General features: G+C 41.7%; 1 pseudogene across 1 annotated transcript; it reads right to left on the minus strand.

Annotated features, from left to right (window-relative positions):
* Nucleotides 1-239: 239 nt before the first annotated feature.
* Nucleotides 240-679, minus strand: LOC307096315 (large ribosomal subunit protein uL15-like; annotated as a pseudogene). Its single transcript has one exon. The product of its transcript is annotated as a large ribosomal subunit protein uL15-like (transcript).
* Nucleotides 680-5,717: the final 5,038 nt, after the last annotated feature.

Raw genomic sequence — 5,717 nt, forward strand, 5'->3', positions numbered from 1 at the left:
GGGCAAAGGCCGGGTCCCGGACCAATTGCATCGCACCTGCCTTGGCTAGCCTGGTGCCAGTGGGTGTCATAGTGTGGTCGTTCAGATGGTCATTCTGCTGTCTGGCCGTTCGGTCAATTTGCATATTACGCTTTTATTATTAAAGATGCTGTAATAAAACTTATGTGAATGTGGTCTCTCCCCAGTAATTTTTTTTTTTTTGTACTTGGACATTTTAATGAACTTCCCTCCATGTAGCTTCAAGCTACCAGGACACAGGCCCCACCAACACCCTTAATCTTCTCCTTGGCTCTTCTGCTGAAGAACTTGGCCTTCACAATGACAGGCTGATTTGGGAGCTTTCCCTTCCCCAGAACTTTGTAGTAGCCCGATCGCACCACATCAATGATAGGAGCAACCCCAGTCTTGCTTTTGGCAGCATTTACCCGTGTCTGCTCACTGACCAGGGTCCACAGTTCATCAAGGTTGACAGTTGGGCAGAAGCTCTGGTTCCTCTTTTGGTGGTAATGCCTCACACCAACTTTCCCAAAGTAACCTGGGTGATATTTGTCGAAGTCAATCCTGTGATTATGCAAGCCACCAGCATTACCTCGGCCCCCGGGTGCTTCCTGTGCTTGCCGATGTGGCCGTGGCTCACGTGGCCCTGAAGTTTTCGGGTATTTCTGAGTCTGGATGGCATGTCGGTGGCTGAGCTGCAAGAGGGAGCCCCAGTAATTTTTAAATATTTTTCAGTTCAAACCTATCCCTGGATAGGTTCAACTAGTGCTTATTGGGCAATAAATTGTTTGCATCACTCATTTTAGGGGATCCTTTGCTGAAGTCTTTTTTTTTTAAAGTTTTTAAAAATTATTTATTTATTTGAGAGTAAGGGAGAGGGAGAGAGAGAGAAACATCAATGTGAGAGAGAAACCTGCATGGGCTGCCTCCTGCACACACTCCAATTTGTGACTAATCCCAAAAGCTAGGTATGTGCCCTGCTAGGAACCAACCCTGCCCTTTCCAACTGAGCCACTGGCCAGGGCTACAGTTGTATTTCTTATATTTTATTTTCAGAGGGTGAAAAACCATGGGTGTTACTTACAGTCATAGAAATCTTTTAAAAATATTTTAAACAAGAATCCAAAATGTTATGGCATTTAGGCTAAAACAGAGATATACTCCTATGACATGCAGAAAAAGAACTCAGTATGAAAACACATAAAAGTGATATTTGCAGGTTTATCACTGATTCTCCAACCATATTAGCTTTGTCCTCTTACATCAGAACCATGGTGATAGCATTGCATATTTTTAAATTGAAAGTTTGAAAACCTGTGGAAGCAAAAAAGCATCATACTCCTAACCAAAATTTAATGCTTTTAATCATAAGATATACTCTATTTTATGAGAGGTGGAATTAAATGTAGAATTAGTACTTTTTGCTTTAAACAACAACAACAAAAAGAAAATTACAAAGGGCTGATAGATTTGTGGTTCATCTCTTAATATATAGGCAAGTTAATTTTTTACATTTTCAAAATATTGTAAGTACCCTTCATAATGCTACGTATGAATCTAAAAACCATGAAAATAGCTAACTGAGACTTATTAAGGTGCCAGAGTTTAAGAAGCAGGGTGGATGGGATGAGATGTGCTAGTTCTCCTTTTGTCCTCTTTTTTTTTTAAATAAATCCTTATTGTTCAGATTATTACAATTGTTCCTCTTTTTTCCCCTCATAGCTCCCCTCCATCCCGTTCCCACACCACCATCTACCCTTACCCCCCCCCACTGTCCTCATCCATAGGTGTACGATTTTTGTCCAGTCTCTTCCTGCACCCCACACACCCCTTTCTCCCTGAGAATTGTCAGTCCACTCCCTTTTTATGTCCCTGATTCTATTATATTCACCAGTTAATTCTGTTCATCAGATTTTTTATTCACTTGATTTTTAGATTCACTTGTTAATAGATATGTATTTGTTGTTCATAATTTTTATCTTTATCTTTTTCTTCTTCTTCCTCTTCTTAAAGAATACCCTTCAGCATTTCATATAATACTGGTTTGGCGGTGATGAACTCCTTTAGTTTTTTCTTATCTGTGAAGCTCTTTATCTGACCTTCAATTCTGAATGATAGCTTTGCTGGGTAAAGTAATCTTGGTTTGTAGGTTCTTGCTGTTCATCACTTTGAATATTTCTTGCCACTCCCTTCTGGCCTGCATAGTTTCTGTTGAGAAATCAGCTGACAATCGTATGGGTACTCCCTTGTAGGTAACTGTTTTTCCCTTGCTGCTTTTAATATTCTCTCTTTGTCTTTTGCTCTTGGCATTTTAATTATGATGTGTCTTGGTGTGGTCCTCTTTGGATTCCTTTTGTTTGGGGTTCTGTGTGCTTCCTGGACTTGTAAGTCTATTTCTTTCACCAAGTGGGGGAAGTTTTCTGTCATTATTTCTTCAAATAAGTTTTCAATATCTTGCTCTCTCTCTTCTTCTGGCACCCCCATAATTTGGATGTTGGTACGCTTGAAGTTGTCCCAGAGGCTCTTTACATTATCTTCATATTTTTGGATTCTTTTTTCTTTTTCTTTTCTCTTGGGTGTTTTTTGCTTCTTCGTATTTCAAATCTTTGACTTGATTCTTGGGATCCTCTAGTCTGCTGTTGGATCTCTGTATATCATTCTTTATTTCAGTCAGTGTATGCTTAATTTCTAGTTGGTCCTTTTTTATATCCTCGAGGGTCTCACTAAATTTATTGGCGGTTTCTAGAAGATTCTTGAAAAACCTTATAACTGTGGTTTTGAACTCTATATCCCATAGTTTGCTTTTCTTCATTTCTGTCATTTGTGACCTGTTTCTTTGTCTCCTCATTTTGGCTGCTTCCCTGTGTTGATAGAGTGGCTTTGTGTGCTAGGTGTCCTATAGGGCCCAGTGGCTCAGCCTCCCCAGTTACCTGAGGTGGACACTCTTGGTGCACCCCTTTGTGGGCTGTGTGCGCAATCTTGTTGTAGGTAAGCCTTGACTGTTTTTGGTATCACTGGGAGGAATTGACCTCCAGGCCAGTTGGCTGTGAGGATCAGATGTGTCTACGATGCGAGAACTTCTGTTCTGGAGACACCCTTATGGGGCAAGACTTGCTTCAGTGGGGCTTTGGTGCTCACTGAGTCTGTTCCTAGAGTGTGTCCTTTATGGATCTGAGGAGTTGTAATCTGGATGTAATCTCTGACCATTGGGAGATCCAAAGAGGTGCAAATTTAGCCTCTGCCTGAGGCCACCCAGCAGGAGCTACGGAGAGATCTGCAGATTTCTCTTCTTTGTTTGGGGTTTGGAGGTGCCCAGATGAGGCCCAGCTGTGAAGCAATGCAAGCTGCTGTGGGGCCTTGGGCCTTCTTTTGGCGGCTCTGGGTCTCTCTGACTCAGCTGCAGTTTGTTAGATAATTTTAGGTTGCAAAGGGCCAGGCCATTCATATGCAAAAGCCTCTGCGCACAGCTTGGGTGGGGCAGGGTCTCAGGGTGGAGCAAACAGCTATGGCTGATCCTTAGTCCTGCCCTAAGAGGCTCTGGGTCTCAGTGTCCCTTGGTAATCGCTGCAAGCACCTCTGAGAGAAATCCACCCTCGAGTTCCGCCCGAAGCCAGACAGTCCAGTTTCTCCCCATATGAGTCTGGGTCCCCAGAGTCTTGCCTGGAACTGGAATTCAGAGCAGTCGGGAGCTTGTGCCTCCCTCCCAATTGAAAAAGCCAGCCACGTACTCAGTTGCCAGCCCTTTCCGTGCATGCGCCTCCGTACCTCTGCACTTTACTTCCGCACCTCCTCTGAGTCTCAGTGTGCTTTTCTCTTTCCTTCTAGTTGTAGAATTTCCACTCAGTCAGCCTTCCTGTGGTTCTGGATGATGTCCATTTTGTCTTTTAGTTGTAGTTTTGAAGTGGTTGTGCGAGGCAGCAATTTCAGGTGTTTACCTATGCTGCCATCTTGGTTTCTCCCTTTTTTTCCTCTTTTTCAAACACTGGAAAGGTAGAGATTTGTTGGGGAAATTTGGACCTTAGCCTGGACTTGGCCAAAAAAGTTCAAATTTGATATATTTCCCCACAGGTTGGCACAAGAAGCTTTGCTGGACCACGTGGGACTAACTTGTGGAGCAGGACAAAGTATGGGTAACTCCCCTTGACCATGTGCTTCACCAATGGTCCCTTTCAAGAGGTTTAGAAAGTGTATATTGGTGACAGTAAAACTATGATTAAAATATCTTTCGAGAAAGCAGTGTGAAATATTAAATTAAAAGAGAAAAGCTCAGATAGTGAAATATTTTGAAAGTAGTAAACATGCAATGCTATTTTATTTGCTCACTAGAGACCCGATGCATGAAATTTGTGCAAGAGTAGGACTTCCTTCCCCCGGCTGCTGGCACCGGCTTCCCTCTGGCACCAGGGACCTGGGCTTCCCTTGCAGAGGGAGGCCCTGCCCACCTGCCACAGCTTGCCATCCGATGGCTTGGGTCTCCCTCTGTGGAGCAATCATGGGGCGATGGCCGGGCCCCCAACCAATTGCATTGCATGCACCTTAGCTGGCCTGGCACCGGTGGGTGTCATAGTGTTGTCCTGGATGGTTGTCCAGATGGTCATTCAACATAATGAATTTAAATTAGAGAGAGAGAGAGAGAGAGAGAGAGAGAGAGAGAGAGAGAGAGAGAGAGACTGGCAGAGCCAGACCCAACTTCTCAAATATTTGTGTATGTGGTCATGAAGTCATTATGGGAGGAACATTAAATGAAAAAACAGTTTTGAAAGTATATATGCAATCATGTCTACCTGACTGGCTTCAATGAAGATTGCTCAGAGATTTTGCCCTTTGAAGCACCCAAATTATTGTATGGCCCCTGAGATGATGTTTGGAGACTGGGGCTAGGCAAAAATCCCAGGTCATACCATTAGGAAATCAATGAAAATGTTGCAGATTTATTCTCTCTCTCTCTCTCTCTCTCTCTCTCTCCACCTATCTCTATCTCTATCTCTCTCTGTCTCTCAGCTTCACTCTCTGACTTACTCTCAATATATAATCAGTTACATACACCTTAATATTTCTATTACCAGCAGCATGGCTAAGAATTTTTTAAAAATCACATAGAAAATGAAAAAAATAAGTTTTCAGTAAAAAATCCATTATTATAAAGTAAAGCTTTATTAATTTGTTAATTTATTTATAACCTATGTATTCCTCAAGGAATGGAAGTATCTAATTTAAGATGTGTTGATCATCCCTTTAGTGTGCTATATTTATTGTTTTATTTTCACTGAAATTTTTAGAAGCGTAGTTTTCTAATAGCTTCAATTGTTAGATTTCTTGTTTTGTTTTTTACGAGATCTGAATTATTTCAATGTGTGAGAATTTTAGAAATCTATCCAAAGTCAGAAATACAATATTGTATCTGGTAATGACTCTTCTAAAGTATCTGACACATTTAGGACTGTGAAGTAGCATCACTTATTAGACCTAAAAATAGAAATTTCAGCATAAGAGTTGTATTTCTTGAGAAGAAGAAAATATCTGATGTGTTTTGGCATATGACAGACTTCTCATCCCCAATGTGAAGCATACTTGGAGAGGTCCTTTGCCATCAGTGAGCAGCACAGCACTGTGGAGAAAAGCAGTGGAGTAAGAGACAGAAGCCAGTAAAGCATCCACTAAAATAACTCAGAAATATGGATCCTTTTGCTTTAATTCCCACTGCTACTTCTTTATTTTAG

The sequence above is a fragment of the Cnephaeus nilssonii genome, assembly GCF_951640355.1.
Source record: "Cnephaeus nilssonii genome assembly, chromosome: 3".
NCBI classification, from domain to species: Eukaryota; Metazoa; Chordata; class Mammalia; order Chiroptera; family Vespertilionidae; genus Cnephaeus; species Cnephaeus nilssonii.